We start from the raw sequence: 16,273 nt of genomic DNA on the forward strand, positions 1-16,273 counted from the left end.
GGCCTTCGACAGACGTCTCGCCATTTTCCTCCCTTACAGGCGGCACAACAGCTAATTGACCTGGAGTGGAATGCGCCGGAGTCCTCATTCAAAGGGGGTCGAGCCTTATCGGCCATGTACCCCCTGGACCCAGCAACCAAGGAGCTTCTGGCGTGCTCTAGAGTGGACGCCATAGTTTGCACGGTTGCTAAGTGCACCACCATCCCAGTGGAGGGAGGAGCGGCGCTCAAGGATGCACATGACCGGCGCCTGGAAGCCATACTAAAACAAGCATTTGAGGTGGCAGCCATGTCCCAGAAGATTGCTGCCTGCTGCACCGTGGTGACACGTTCCTGTTTATCCCAAGCCAGGAAAAACACCTTGGGAGAAGACATGGAATCAGCATTATCATTCCTCACTGACGCAGCTTCCGATCTAGTGCGCACAGCAGCCAGAGGAGTGTCATCCACAGTGGCAGCCAGGAGACAACTGTGGCTTCGAAATTGGTCGGCTGACGCCTTCTCCAAAACACGCCTCACGAGAATGCCCTTCAAAGGATCCCTCCTGTTTGGCAGCGAACTAGAGAAACTGGCTAACAAATGGGGCGACTCCCCATTACCTCGCCTGCTGGAAGACAAGACGAAGAGAAACCAGCGTCCTTTTCCCAGGTCCACCAGAGGCAGAAGCTCACAGCACTTCAACCCTTACAAGAACAACTATCAAGCGCCCCGCCCTACGGGCAGGAACCAGTCCTTTCGGAACAAACACAACAAGAGGGGAACCAGCTCGGGTCCAGGCCCCAGCCGCACCCCACAATGAGATTCAGCCGACCCATCCAAGGGAAGAAGCCATAGGGGGCAGGCTAACCCTATTCTACCGCAGATGGGTCGAGATAACTTCGGGTAAGTGGGTCCTAGCCATCATCCGAGAAGGGTACTACCTGGACTTCCTTCGAACCCCTCCGGACAAGTTCGTGGAATCTCCCTGCCACGACCCTCGGAAGAGGGCGGCAGTGGAAGCTACACTGAACAGACTTCTGGCCCTCGAGGCCATAACCCCGGTACCTTCACGGGAAGCAAATACTGGACATTACTCCATTTACTTTATCGTACCCAAGAAAGAGGGTACATTCAGGCCCATCCTGGACCTCAAGTCGGTCAACCGACACCTAAGGATCCCACGCTTCCGCATGGAAAACCTACAATCGGTCATACGTGCAATATAGCCAGGAGCGTTCCTCACATCCCTGAACCTGTCAGAGGCCTACTTACACATCGCAATTCATCAGGAACACCAGCGCTACCTACGCTTCTAGGTCCTGAATCGTCACTACCAGTTCCGGGCACTACCCTTCGGGTTACCCACTGCACCCCGGACGTTCACCAAGGTAATAGTAGTGGTAGCGGCAACACTCAGGAAGGAAGGAATCCTCGTTCATCCTTACCTGGACGATTGGCTGATCAGAGCAAAATCACCGGAGGAAAGCCACCAAGCAACCAGCAGAGTCATAGCTCTACTGGAAAGCCTGGGATGGGTATTCAACACAAACAAGAGCTCCCTACAGCCCTCACAGTCGCTGGAATACCTAGGAGTCCGATTCGACACAAAGGAAGACGAGGTCAGCCTGACCCCCACGAGGAGATCAAAGCTGTGGGACCAGCTCCAGACCTTGCTGAGCGCCCCTCGTCCCACAGCATGGGATTACCTGCAAGTCCTCAGACTAATGGCATCCACACTAGAAGTGGTGCCATGGGCGCGGACCTATATGAGGCCCCTGAAACGCTCACTCTATCACGGTGGAGCCCACGATCCCAGAACTACACCGTACGTCTACCACTACCGGGCAGAGTCCGGACCCAGCTAAGGTGGTGGCTACAGACCAGCCACATGAGCCGGGGATCAAGACTATCCTCCCCAACCTGAACCCTGATCACCGCAGTTGCCAGCCTACACGGGTGGGGAGCACACTGCGAAGAGTTAACCGCCCAAGGGCGGTGGAACGAAGAAGAGGCGGGGTGGAACATCAACCGCCTAGAAGCACGGGCGGTCAGATTAGCCTGCCTGCGGGTCGCCCACAGACTTCGAGACAAAGCGGTCAGAGTGATGTCGGACAACGCCACGACGGTGGCCTACATCAACCGGCAGGGCGGAACCAGAAGCCAACAGGTGTCCTTAGGAAGAGACCCTCTGATGGCTTGGGCGGAAGCAAATCTCCAGGACATCTCCGCCATCCAGATCGCCGGGAAGGACAACACCACGGCAGACTTCCTCAGCAGGGAAAGTCTAAACCCAGGAGAATGGAAGCTGTCACCCACAGCCTTCAAGATGATAGTGAATCGGTGGGGGACTCCAGACATGGATCTTCTAGCAAACAGATCCAGTGCTCAAGTACCCAGATACTTCAGCCGCTGGCGGGATCCACAGTCCCAGGGGATCGACGCCCTGGTACAGGCCTGGCCTCCGGGGACCCTGCTATACGCCTTTCCGCCGTGACCCTTGTTGGGCGTAATCATTCACAAGATTCAGCGGCACAGGGGGCTAGTTCTTCTTGTGGCCCCGGACTGGCCGAGAAGACTACTGGCAGGGAATCCACTACCCCTGCCTCCACACAGAGACCTGCTACAACAAGGTCCCATCCTCCACGAGGACCCAGCTCAATTCTCTCTTACAGTCTGGCCATTGGGAGGGCCCACCTGAGAAAGAGGGGATACTCGGGGGCAGTAATAGATACTCTCCTCCGAGCACGCAAGTTCTCCACATCTCTAACATACATAAGGATCTGGAGAGTCTTTGAGGCCTGGTGCGAAGAGCACAATGTCAAACCACGTTCCTCTAAAGTTCCGGTGATCCTGGAATTCTTACAGAACGGACTACAGAAAGGGTCTGTCCCTCAACTCCATCAAGGTACAGGTGGCCGCATTGTCATGCTACAGCTCCAGGAGAGAGGACGACAGCTTAGCCTCGCACCCAGATGTATCACGCTTCCTGAAAGGAGTCAAACACATTCACCCACCACTAAAGTGGCCAGTGCCCCTGTGGAACCTCAACCTCGTCTTGGAATTCCTAGCGGGATCCGCCTTCAGTCCCCTCCGAGGCCTGTCCCTCCGTCTGTTAACCTTGAAGACTGTGTTCTTGCTGGCCATGTGCTCGGCCCGCCACATCTCAGAGCTACAGGCCCTGTCCTCCCGTGAGCCATTCCTCAGACTCACCCCGGGTACCATTCAGCTACTCAAGGTTCCCTCCTTCCTCCCCAAAGTGGTCTCACACTTCCACCTTAACCAAACTATCTCACTACCTACGATGGACGGCTTGAAGAAGTCGGAAGAAGCCCGTAGTCTGCGCCATCTCGACATCGGCAGACTCCTATCCAGATATCTGAAAATGTCGGAACCAGTACGAAAGACTGACTACCTTTTCGTCCTTCACAGCGGAAAGAGGCAAGGGGAAGCGGCCTCACGGGCAACCATTGCCCGCTGGATCAAGGAAGTCATCAAGGCGGCCTACGTAGAAGCGGGAAAACCACCACCTCTACAGGTCAAGGCCCATTCCACCAGAGTCCAGGCGGTTTCCTGGGCAGAAACTAGAATGCTGTCACCTGCCGAGATCTGCAGGGCGGCAACGTGGTCCTCCATCCATACTTTCTCCAGATTCTATCGTCTGGATGTTCAGGCTCGGGAGGACACAGCATTTGCAAGAGCAATCCTTAATGGACCACGGGCAGCCTCCCACCCAGTTTGGGAGTAGCTTTTATACATCCCATTGGTCCTGAGTCCATCTGCTACACGCTAGGAAATGGAGAAATTACTTACCTGATAATTTCGTTTTCCTTAGTGTAGACAGTGTAGAGTAGCTCATCCTCGGCTGCCACTATACATGGTCCTTCAACGATTCAAGGGTAAGCCATGCTTTCATTTCCCTAGGGCATCCACTGCCGGGTGTCGACGCTTTCTGGTTGGGCACACTGGCGGTCTCCAGCTATAGTCCACCAACCAGTTCAAGTTAATCAAATTTCTAACGTTCTAACAAAAGTTATCTAAGTTAATCATATTAAGTTAGTCAGTCACACATATATCCACAATGCTTTGCAAGGAAGAATACTGAGGAGCTGCACTTCCTGCAGGGGTATATTGAAATCTGATCCGTCTCCAACTGCTAACAGGAATACACTGTACCCATTGGTCCTGAGTCCCTCTGTCTACACTAAGGAAAACGAAATTATCAGGTAAGTAATTTCTCCAATATATAATCTAAAAGAAAGCAAATTCAATATAATAGGAATTGGCAATTCAACATTCCAAGTTTCTAATAGTGAAACAAATTATGTAAATAAAATGCAAATCATATTAAAAATTCAAAGCACAAAACAGACTTGCTATCTTACATAAATACCCCAAGGATATCAAAAGTTTGTTAAAAAAGCCAGGTCTCGACTAACTTTTACAAGTGATCTAAATAAGTCTAAGACAGATTTTTTTATTTATTTAGAATTGTTATATACCGACATTCTGTAAAGTATACAGATCATACTGGTTTACAGTGTAACAGAACTGTCGCGGGGGGCGATTACGTAGAACATAAAACATTAGAACATCGGAACACATTGAACGTAGAACATTAGAGCATCAGAACATTAGGAATATTTGGAACAGCTCCTCCTAGGACAATCAGGGATGGTAGTCCTCACATGTAGGTGACATCATCCGATGGAGCCCGGCATGGCAAACGGTTGTCAAAGATTCTAAAAGCTTTGACTAGCAGACTGAGCATACCCAGCCTGCTACTCTCCATGCGTCCTCTTCGGGTCCCCCTTCTCTTCTTTTCCACGGTGCAGTTGCCTCGTGGTTGAAGGAGCTCTTCAATTTCCTTTCTTTTCTCGATATCTTAGTGTTTTTTCTGAATATCCTCTTCGGGTCCCCCTTTGCGGTCGGTGCCTCCTCTGTGTGGTAGGTTTTTTTCTGCGCTTTTTCCAACTTTGCGGTCGATTCCCAACTCCTTGCCTCATGGTGACGGCCGATCATCGACTGCACGTCGGGTGTTTTTTATGGCTTTGATCTGTTTTCGTCTGTGCCCTCTGTGTCCACGTACCATGTCTATCACGGATCCGCATGAGACATCGTGTGAGGCCTCGGGGCCTCACACGATGTCTGCGTGTGCCGTCTGTGTCACCAGTTCATCGACGCGCCTAAGGAGATCATGGCATTATCCCAGGACAAGCAGGATGCTAGTCCTCACATATGGGTGACGTCACTGAACGGAGCCCAGGCGGGAAAACTTTCTGTCAAAGTTTCTAGAAACTTTTGACTGGCCCCAGTGAGGCCACTGAGCATGCCCAGCATGCTATGATATTCTCTGCCACAGGTGTCTCTCTTCAGTCTTCGTTTTTTCCACGCTGCAGCTAGCATCGCGGATCCGGAGCCGTTGAGTTTACCTCAACTATTATTCGACTTAGTAGTCGTAAAATTGAAATTCTCTGTCACAGAAATCTCTCGGGGTTTGTTCTTGCCGGCCGGTAAGTAACCCAGTCAAAAATTTTGATTTCGGAGATATTTTTAAATTCTCCTCAGTCGGATCAACGGCCGTCGATTTCACAATGTCCACAGGATTTAAAAAATGCCCTGTGTGCATGAGAAAAATGTCTCTTACAGACCCACACACTGAATGTGTGTGGTATGTTTAGGAGATAAACATGATGTCCATAACTGTCCTCAGTGCGCGGAGATGACTCCAAAAACTAGGAAAATCAGGCTTGAAAAGATGGAACATCTATTCAGCCTGCAGCTCATTCCTTCCACATCGCAGTCGTCGAAGTCGTCTCCGGCTGGAGCGACTAAGAGGGTAATACTTAAAAAACCTCAACCGGGACCGTCGGGGGATCATTCATCCCCTTCCTCGTCCTCGACGTCGACGAAATCGATGGAAAAATCAAAGTCGAAACATAGACACCATCATCGGAGCCCCTCGTTGTCCGACTCGGCTTCCCAGGAACCCTCGACAGCGAAGCGGCCTAAAAATCAGGAAACCTCGGAGTCAATAACGCCTCGGCCTACCTCCACTCCGATATCGACACCAGAACCACCACAAGGTACGTGTCAGGAAATTGTGCTTCAGCCTACGCCACCGCCCTCAACCGCTCTGCTCCCAACGGTTGTGCGGCCGGAATTGTCGGAATTAATCCGTCAAGCGATTTCACAGGCTCTGAAGGAACAACTTACCATACCGACCTCATTGTCGATGCCGATGTTCTCCACATCGATGCCGGTAAATATGCCGATGCCGGTGACTACACCGATGCCGGGGTCAATTTTGGCTCCGACGGCTCAATTGACGTTGACACCAAAAATAATTACGTCATCGACGTCGATTTACGCCCAAATCCCGGCTGTAATGTTACCATCGTCGACGGAATCGACACCGAGAGCATTACACTCGGCATCTACTTCGAGGACACCCATCCTTCCCTCGACAGTTACAGAACAGGAAGATACTGAGGCCCAGGAATTAGCACTTTTTCGACGACTTTCACAAAAATATCAAAAAGTTGTCGACAAAACTCCTCAAAAACAGGTGGACATAAATCCTCCAATGATCCCCATCGAGGACCCATTACCTGGACCATCAGGTATCCATACTAAAACAATCCCAAGAACTCCATATCCACATCCAGATGAAGATGACTCTTGGGATGAGCAACAATCTGAGACATCTTCAGAAGAGTTCATGTCAGAACCTTCACCACCTGAAGAAAGAAAAAGATCCCCACCTGAGGACTTATCCTTTTCAAGTTTTGTCCAAGAGATGGCGGATACCATTCCATTCAAACTTTCCACGGAAGATGACTCAAGACAGCATACCTTAGAGGTATTACAATTTGTGGACCCACCAAAACAAGTTTTAGCTATTCCCATCCACGAAGTTCTGTTGGACCTACAACAACGAGTGTGGGAACACCCATGTACAGTCCCAGCAGTTAATAAAAGGGTAGATACCACTTACCTAGTGCAGCAGGCACCAGGTTTTCAAAAAACACAGTTACCACATCAATCTGTGGTAGTGGAATCTGCCCAGAAAAAATCTAAAAGGGTACGTCCACATTCATCAGCTCCCCCAGGAAAGGATCATCGCTTTCTGGACTCTTTGGGCAAAAAAGTGTACCAAAGCGCACTTTTATCTTCCAGAATCTCTGCTTACCAACTGTACATGACACAGTACCAAAGGGATCTCTGGAAGCAGATGGAGCATTTCACGAATTCTCTTCCAGAACAGTTTCAAGAGTCTGCACAATCAATTATTGCCAAGGGCCTGGAAGCTGGGAAACACGAGGTTAGGGCTGCTTATGACAACTTTGATACAGCCTCAAGAACAGCAGCAGCGGGCATCACTGCTCGAAGATGGGCCTGGTTAAAAGCGTCAGATCTCAGGCCTGAGGTACAGGACAAACTAGTAGATCTGCCATGCCGTGGAGATAATTTATTTGGGGAAAAAGTGCAAGATGCCGTCCAGCAACTTAAGGATCACACAGAGACCTTAAGGCAATTGTCACAATTACCTCAAGAACCAACCACCCAGGCCCCTAGACGTTTCCCACGTAGGGAACCTAGACGTCCATACTACAGGCCAAGGAGGTACTACAATCAACCTACGAGAACTAGGCCTTCTAGACCTACCCAGCGCTCTCAGGCCAGGCAACCAAGACCAGCCCGTACCCAGCCTCCTCCACAGACTGGTCCAGCTACGGGTTTTTGAACACAGATCCAGGGATCAGACCCAACCTCCAAAACCCCAATCAAAACATTCCAGTGGGAGGAAGAATCTCCCTTTTCCACAACAACTGGGAAAGGATAACAACAGACCAATGGGTACTATCCATTGTAGCTCACGGCTACAAACTAAATTTTCTCTCAATTCCTCCAGAATTCCCACCAACTTCCTACCCACATCAACATTCCCAAATAATTCAGCTACAAATAGAATTATCCACCCTTCTGACAGCCAGGGCCATACAACCAGTGCCCAGGTCTCAGCAGGGCAGAGGATTCTACTCCAGATATTTCCTCATTCCAAAGAAAACTGGAGGCCTAAGACCCATCCTAGACCTCAGAAATCTCAACAAATTTCTACAAAAAGAAAAGTTCAGGATGGTTTCCCTAGGCACAATGCTCCCACTTCTTCAAGCAGGGGATTGGCTCTGTTCTCTGGATCTTCAAGATGCTTATGCCCATATACCAATATACCCTCCTCATCGCAAATACCTACGCTTCAAGGTGGGCATTCATCATTACCAATACAAAGTACTGCCATTCGGACTAGCTTCTGCTCCCAGAGTGTTCACAAAATGTCTGGCAGTAATAACAGCACACCTACACAAGCAAAGTGTACATGTTTTCCCATATCTAGACGATTGGCTCATCAGAAGCCAATCTCAACAAGGAGCAGTACAGTCTCTCAACAAAACTATTGCTCTGCTGCACTCCATGGGATTTCTCATCAATTATCCAAAGTCCCATCTTACTCCGTCTCACCTGCTTCAATTCATAGGAGCGGATTTAAACACAAACCTCTCAAAGGCATTTCTACCAGAGGATCGAGCAAACACACTGTCTGTACTAGCAAGCTCGATTCACTCCAAGAAACAAGCAACAGCACATCAGTTTCTCACACTACTAGGCCACATGGCCTCCACAGTTCATGTCACTCCTATGGCAAGACTAGCCATGAGGGTAACTCAATGGACTCTAAGATCACAATGGATCCAAGCCATTCAACCACTTTATTCTCCAATTCAAGTAACCCACCAACTACGCTCTTCTCTTCTATGGTGGGTGAACAAGGACAATTTGTGCAAAGGCCTACCTTTTCAACAACCAGCCCCACAGGTAACTCTGACTACAGATGCATCCACCTTGGGTTGGGGAGCTCACATAGGGACTCTCCAAACACAAGGAACATGGACAAAGCTCGAAGCAACATTTCAAATCAATTTCCTGGAACTTCGAGCTATACGTTATGCTCTTCATGCCTTCAAGGACTGCCTTACAAACAAGACTGTGCTGATCAAAACAGACAACACAGTAGCCATGTGGTACATCAACAAACAGGGAGGGACAGGCTCGTACCTCCTCTGTCAAGAGGCAGCTCAGATATGGGGTTGGGCCTTGAACAACTCCATAATTCTCAAGGCCACTTAACTAGCAGGCATTCACAATGTAGTAGCGGACAGACTCAGTCGTCAATTCAAACCGCACGAATGGTCACTAGATCCCATAGTAGTGACCAAGATATTTCATCGTTGGGGACAACCAACAGTAGACCTCTTTGCAACACATCTGAATCACAAAGTGGACAACTACTGTTGCCTATACAACCTGAACAACCGGCCATCCAAGGACGCCTTTGCTCGCCCTTGGAACTCAGGCCTATTATATGCGTATCCTCCGATACCACTCATAACCAAAACTCTAGTGAAGCTACAACAAGATAAGGGGACAATGATACTCATAGCCCCATACTGGCCTCGACAAGTATGGTTCCCCACACTTCTAGACCTCTCAGTCAGGGATCCCATTCGCCTGGGAGTAGCTCCCACTCTCATAACTCAGGATCAGGGTCAGTTGCGGCATCCCAACCTTCAATCCCTGTCACTGACAGCTTGGATGTTGAAAGCTTGATCTTACAACCACTCAATCTTTCAGCTAACATTTCCCAAGTTCTTATAGCTTCACGTAAACCTTCCACAAGGAAGAACTATTCTTCCAAATGGAAGAGATACTCTTTGTGGTGCAGGCAAAAAGACATCAATCCTTTCACTTGCCCCACAAAGTCTTTATTGGACTACTTGTACCATCTTTCAGAATCTGGTCTACAAACCTCCTCTGTAAGGGTACATTTAAGTGCAATTTCAGCTTACCATAATCAGGTATCAGATGCACCTATTTCTACACAACCTCTCATAAAAAGGTTTATGAGAGGTTTAATTCTTCTTAAACCACCAATTAGACACCCAATCACTCAATGGGATCTAAATTTGGTTTTAACTAGACTCATGCGTTCTCCTTTTGAACCCATTGATTCCAGTGACCTAAAATTCCTTACATGGAAAACTATCTTCCTCATTGCCATTACATCAGCCAGAAGAGTTAGTGAATTGCAAGCACTGGTCACTTATGAACCCTACACCAAGTTCTTGCATGACAGAGTGGTTCTCCGTACTCATCCTAAATTCCTTCCTAAGGTAGTTACGGAATTCCACTTAAACCAATCTATAGTTTTACCCACTTTCTTTCCAAGGCCTCATGCTCACCAAGGAGAAAGGGCCTTACACACATTAGATTGCAAACACACTCTATCTTTTTACTTAAATCGCACTGCAGTTCATAGGAAATCCAATCAACTCTTTGTTTCCTATGACCCAAACAAACCAGGTAAAGCAGTGGGTAAACATACTCTATCAAACTGGTTAGCAGATTGCATACAGTTTTGCTATGAGAAAGCAGGCCTTCCTCTCCAAGGGCGAGTAAAGGCACATGCAGTTAGGGCAATGTCAACTTCAGTTGCACACTATCGTTCAGTGCCAATACTTGACATATGTAAAGCAGCAACATGGAGTTCCCTTCACACATTTGCAGCTCATTACTGTTTGGACAAGCAAGGATGACAAGATTCAGCCTATGGACAATCTGTCTTAAAGAACTTGTTTCCAGCTTAAACCCAACTCCTACTGCAACCAAACTGCTGTGATCTTCGGCTGACTCATTCAACAAAAACATTGCACTACACAATAACTCAGCCTCTAGCTCGCTAATCACCCATATGTGAGGACTAGCATCCTGCTTGTCCTGGGATAAAGCAAAATTGCTTACCTTGTAATAGGTGTTATCCCAGGACAGCAGGATGTAGTCCTCATAGAACCCACCCGCCACCCCGCGGAGTTGGGCCTTTTTATTCTATTATTCTTTTTGCTAAATCTTTTGCTACATACTAGACTGAAGAGAGACACCTGTGGCAGAGAATATCATAGCATGCTGGGCATGCTCAGTGGCCTCACTGGGGCCAGTCAAAAGTTTCTAGAAACTTTGACAGAAAGTTTTCCCGCCTGGGCTCCGTTCAGTGACGTCACCCATATGTGAGGACTACATCCTGCTGTCCTGGGATAACACCTATTACAAGGTAAGCAATTTTGCTGTTCCTATCCACAATATCTATAAGGACCTCCTCATCCGCAAGTTGGAAGCACCCCATTTCTCTCTCATCGATGCCAAGAGATCGTGGTGAACCACCTGACTCGCTTCCCCTAGCGGTCCCTTTTGCCATTACTTCGAAGGATTGTGGGGGATGGGGGTAGATCCTCGATGGTCTCCCTGCTGTCCAGGACATTTGGATTGGCAGCTTCCTCAGCATTGGGGAAAGACTTGGCCGAGCACGGAAGAAGATCCCACAAGCATTGACACCGTCAACGCAGAGTTCCAGTTCCGGAACAGCATCGGCAGCTTTTCATCGAAATGGCTCTGGCTATCGGAGGCCCCATCCTCCTATCACCCTGGTAACCCAAGGTGTTCCCCGCCAACACTAGCACAGGGCACCGTCCCACCTCGAGACCCAAGGAAGACCTGGTGACACCTCGTTTACCTCCATCAGTTCTGGTCTCTCCTGACGTTCAGGAGGAGTTGGACCGCAGGGTGCAGTCTGTGGTGCTCAAAGCGCGCCGAAGCGTTGAACTGCCGGTGCCACCAGCCCCCATACCGGTGCCTGAGGCTTCGCCATCGATGCTAGCACCACTGCTGGAGCATCTGGATGTCCTTCTGGGTGCCTTTCTGATGCAGCCGGTGGCCTTCGGCTCCCCATCGGCCACCGATGCCCTCCACCGGAGCGATCCCATTTCTCGGGTCCTCCGAGGAGGAAGATATGGCTGGTACTGTGTTCCCTTGCCCACCGTTCCCTGAGCTTTTGCCAGATCCCTCCGGCCTACCGTGGCCTCTGGTCCCCTCGATGCCAAGAAAACCATTGAGGCCACCGAAGTCATCAGAGCCCAGGGCCAGTACCCCTCACGGACCTCGCCCTTGGCATGCTGGTCCCAGTGAGGAGGAGGGGCCATATGACCCATGGGGTGACTACTCCACGGACTCGTCCTCGGACTGTTCGGACGACCTTCTTTCGGAGCCACCCAAAGACCTGTCCTTTGCAGGGTTTGTCAAGGCTATTGCTGAGGCCATTCCCTTTCAGCTCCTTACCGAGGAGGATGCATATCATAAGATGCTAGAAGTGCTCCAGTTCATCGAGGCGCCTAAGGAGATCATGGCAGTTCCTATCCACAATATCTATAAGGACCTCCTCATCCGCATGTTGGAAGCACCCCATTTCTCTCTCCTCCATTATCAAGAAGGCCGATGCCACCTACTTGGTGCAGCAGGCCGTGTGGTTCAATAAGAGGCAACTCCCCCACCAGCTCTCCCGTACCCATGCCTCAGCTCGTCTGGGATGCAAGCACAGGGTGCTGGATGCCCTGGGAAGGAAAGTCTTCCAAGGCGCCATGCTGGTGGCCCGCATCGTCGCTTATCAACTCTACATGACCCAGTACAAATGCAATCTCTGGAAACGAGGCCAGGATTTTGCGGAGGGCCTTCCCCAGCAACAGCAGGAGGGCCCTCTCCGCCATCGCCCTGTTGGATCTTGATGCGGGAAAATACGAGGTGCGTTTCACCTATGATGTTTTTGAGACATCGGCCCATTTAGCCGCAGTGGGCATTGGCACCAGAAGAATGGCATGACTCCGGGCATCTGATCTCTGGCTGGAGGTCTAGGACAGGCTAGTGACCTCCCCTGCATGTGTGAAAAACTTTTCAGGGATAAGGATTGGGATGCGGTGGCACAATTGAAGGATCATCATGATACTCTTCAGCGGCTGTCTGCTAGTGCCTCAGAAGGCCCGTCCTCGGCCAGAAAATCCTCCAGGCATGATTCTCGGAAGCCCTTTTATCTGGCCACCCAGGCTTGTCTGTCACGCACTGGTTCCTAGAGCTGTCCTCGCCAACAGTGAGCACCTAGACCTCAGCCGGCACCCAGCAAGCCCCAGCCACGGGCTTTTGACTGGCGGCCATACCCCTCGCAGCGGATCCCCCAGTCGGATGCAGATTCATGAGCTTTCCCCGTCACTGGGAAGAGATAACATCGGACTGCTGGGTCCTCTCTATCATTTACTAAGGGTACGGTCTACATTTCAACTGGCTCCCAGAGACCTCTCCCCCTTGTCTATTGTGGGGTTCGTCCACTTACCTGGTCCTTCAGGCAGAAATCTTTGCCCTTCTTACAGCGAGCCCGGTAGAACCGGTCCCTCGCCATCAGCAGGGCCGAGGGTTCTGTTTGAGGTATTTCCTCATTCCGAAGAGGAAGGGCGGCTTGCGCCCCATTCTCTATCTCAGGGCGTTGAACAAGTTTCTTGTAAGATGGCCTCTCTGGGCATGCTGCTCCCGCTCCTCAGAAGAGGAGACTGGCTTTGATCCCTCGATCTCAAGGAGGCTTATGCACACATTGCGATTGTCCCAAACCACTGGAAGTAACTCCACTTCATGGTGGGGAAAGCACGTTATCAGTTTGGACTGGCATCGCCCCCCCCCCCCCCCCCCCCCCCCCCCCGCGTTTTCACCAAATGCTTGGCGGTGGTGGCCGCCTACCTCAGGCGTTACTTGTTCCATATGTTCCCGTACCTGGGCAACTGGCTAGTTAGGAGTGAGTCTCACTCCGGAGCCTTGCATGTTCTGGCCTTGACGGTTCAGACCCTGCAGACTGTGGGGTTTGTTATAAACTTCCTCAGATCACATCTCTTTTCGTCCCCAAGTTGGACTTTATAGGCGTCTTTTCTGCCCAAAGACTGGATGATTGCCCTTGCCTCACTGACTACCCTTGTCCTTGTCGGAGGGTACCAGCCCGTCTTCTGCTCTGCCTACTGGGCCACATGGCTTCCTCCATCCATGTGACTCCTCTCTTCTCGCCTCTGTATGAGGAGCACCCAATGGATCTTGTGTCCCAGTGGTGGCAGGCATCTTAGGATCTTGAGGTTTCGGTAGCAATTACGAACCCTCTAAGAGCATCTCTGCACTTGTGGGAAGATCTTTCCAACCTGGAAAAAGGACCTCCATTCCAGCCTGCTCTGCCCCTGGTGACCGTGACCACCATTGCATCCCCCCCAGGGCTAGGTAGCCCATGTGAACGGTCTCCATATGCAGGGCCTCTGGACCGCTGCCGAAGCACGCTGTCAGTTAAACTTTCTGGAGCTTCAGGCATTCCATTACACCTTGTGGGTGTTCAGGGACCAGTTATTGTCCAAGGAAGTTCTTATCCAGACGGATAACCAGGTTGCGATGTAGTACATCAACAAACAGGGAGGCACGGGCTCGTCACTTCTGTGCCGCGAAGCGGTGCCTGGGCCCTGTCTCAAGGGATGTCTCTATGTGCGACCAACCTGCCAGGTCACCTCAACGTGCTGGTGGACTGCCTAAGCCATTCCTTCCAGCCACACGAGTTGTCCCTCAACCCGGAGGTAGCCGGATGTGGATCTCTTCGCCTCCCCTCACAATCACAAGGTGAGCAGGCTCTGCTCCCTGGTAGCAGGGAACGGCCATCCGGCCTGCAATGCCTTCTCTCTTCACTGGGGGAATGGCCTTCTGTATGCATACCCCCCCCCCCCCCCTCTGCCACTCCTCGAAGACCCTGCTGAAACTCCAGCAGAACAGAGGGACCATGATATTCTCGTGGCACCTTCTTAGTTCTGATTCCCGCTTCTGCGTGGCCTGTCGGAGCGGGCGCCCATCTGGCTGGGGACAGCGCCCAATCTCATCTCGCAGAATCAGGGCACTCTGCGCCATCCGAACCTCCAGCCACTGGCTCTCATGGCTTGGATGTTGAGCGTGTAGTCCTCCAGGCTTTGCAGCTCTCGGATTGTGTTGCCTGGGGCCTCGTGGAGTCTCGAAAGCCTTCCACCGGGACGTCCTACGGCTTAAAGTGCAAACAGTTTTCCATCTGGTGCACGGGGCAGAATTTAGATCCTTTCTCATGCCCCCCTTCCCTGGCTGTTGGACTACCTGTGGCACCTGTCTGAATCTGGGCTTCAGTCTAGCTCAGTCAGGGTGCACCTCAGTGCTGTCAGCGCATACCACCAAGGTATCGCTGGCACACCCATTTCGGTCCAGCCTTTAGTGGGTTGTTTCATGCGGGGCCTGCTCCAGCTGAAACCCCCTCTTCGGCCTCTGGTTGCGTCCTGGGACCTCAACGTAGTCCTAGTGCGCCTCATGCGCCCTCCCTTTGAGCCATTGCATTCCTGCGAGCTGAAGTTCCTCACCTAGAAAGTCATATTCCTGGTGGTGATCACTTTGGCTCATAGGGTCAGCAAGCTTCAGGCGCTGGTCACGTACGCGCACTGTACACTAAGTTCTTCCATGATTGTGTGGTCTTGCGTATGCATCCTAAGTTTCTGCCCAGGGTCGTGACTGATTTCAACCTTAATCAATCCATCATTTTACCCACCTTTTTTCCAAGGCCTCATTCCCACCCAGGGGAACGGTGCTTCATACCTTGGACTGCAAAAGGGCCTTGGTTTTCTACCTGGATTGCACTGCAGGCCACAGACAGTCCACCCAGCTCTTCGTGTCTTTCAACCCCAACAAGCTAGGAGGGGCGGTGGGAAAGCAGACCTTGTTGAACTGGCTGGCGGTTGCATTGCCTTCTGTTACATGCAGGCAGGCCTTCAGTTAGCCGGCAGAATTAAGGCTCACTCTGTGCGGGTTATGACAACATTAGTGGCTCATTTGCATGCAGTCCCCGTTGTCAAAATTTACTGGGCCACAACCTGGAGTTCTCTTCACATGTTTGCGGCTCATTACTGCCTGGACAGGGATGGATGTCAGGACAGTGCCTTTGGTCAGTCTGTTCCAGACCTGAAACCAACTCTTCCTGCTTCGTGTTTCTTCTGGGACCCAGACCGCCCACTGTTTACCTACAGCTCTGCAGTGTGTTGTGCCCATTGGCACCTTGTTTGGCCGCTGTTGGTCTCTCCAGTTGTATGGGGCAGTCTGGAGCTTGGTATTCACCCACATCTGAGGGCAAACATCCTGCTTGTCCTAAGAGAAAGCACAGTTGCTTACCTGTTAACAGTTGTTCTCCTAGGACAGCAGGATGTTAGTCCTCAAGAAACCCGCCCACCTCCCCATGAAGTTGGGTTCTCCTCCAGTTTGTTATTTTATTTTTTCACTCATATTTTGCTGTTACGAGACTGAAGGGCGACCTCGTGTGATTGTGCGGATAGTAG

At 50.8% G+C, this 16,273-nt stretch overlaps 1 protein-coding gene across 1 annotated transcript in view; it reads left to right on the forward strand.

Moving 5' to 3' along the window:
• Positions 1 to 16,273, forward strand: part of STAG2 (stromal antigen 2) — a 1,172,735-nt gene that overhangs the window by 723,898 nt on the left and 432,564 nt on the right.

This window comes from Rhinatrema bivittatum, chromosome 6 (assembly GCF_901001135.1).
Source record: "Rhinatrema bivittatum chromosome 6, aRhiBiv1.1, whole genome shotgun sequence".
Lineage (NCBI taxonomy): Eukaryota > Metazoa > Chordata > Amphibia > Gymnophiona > Rhinatrematidae > Rhinatrema > Rhinatrema bivittatum.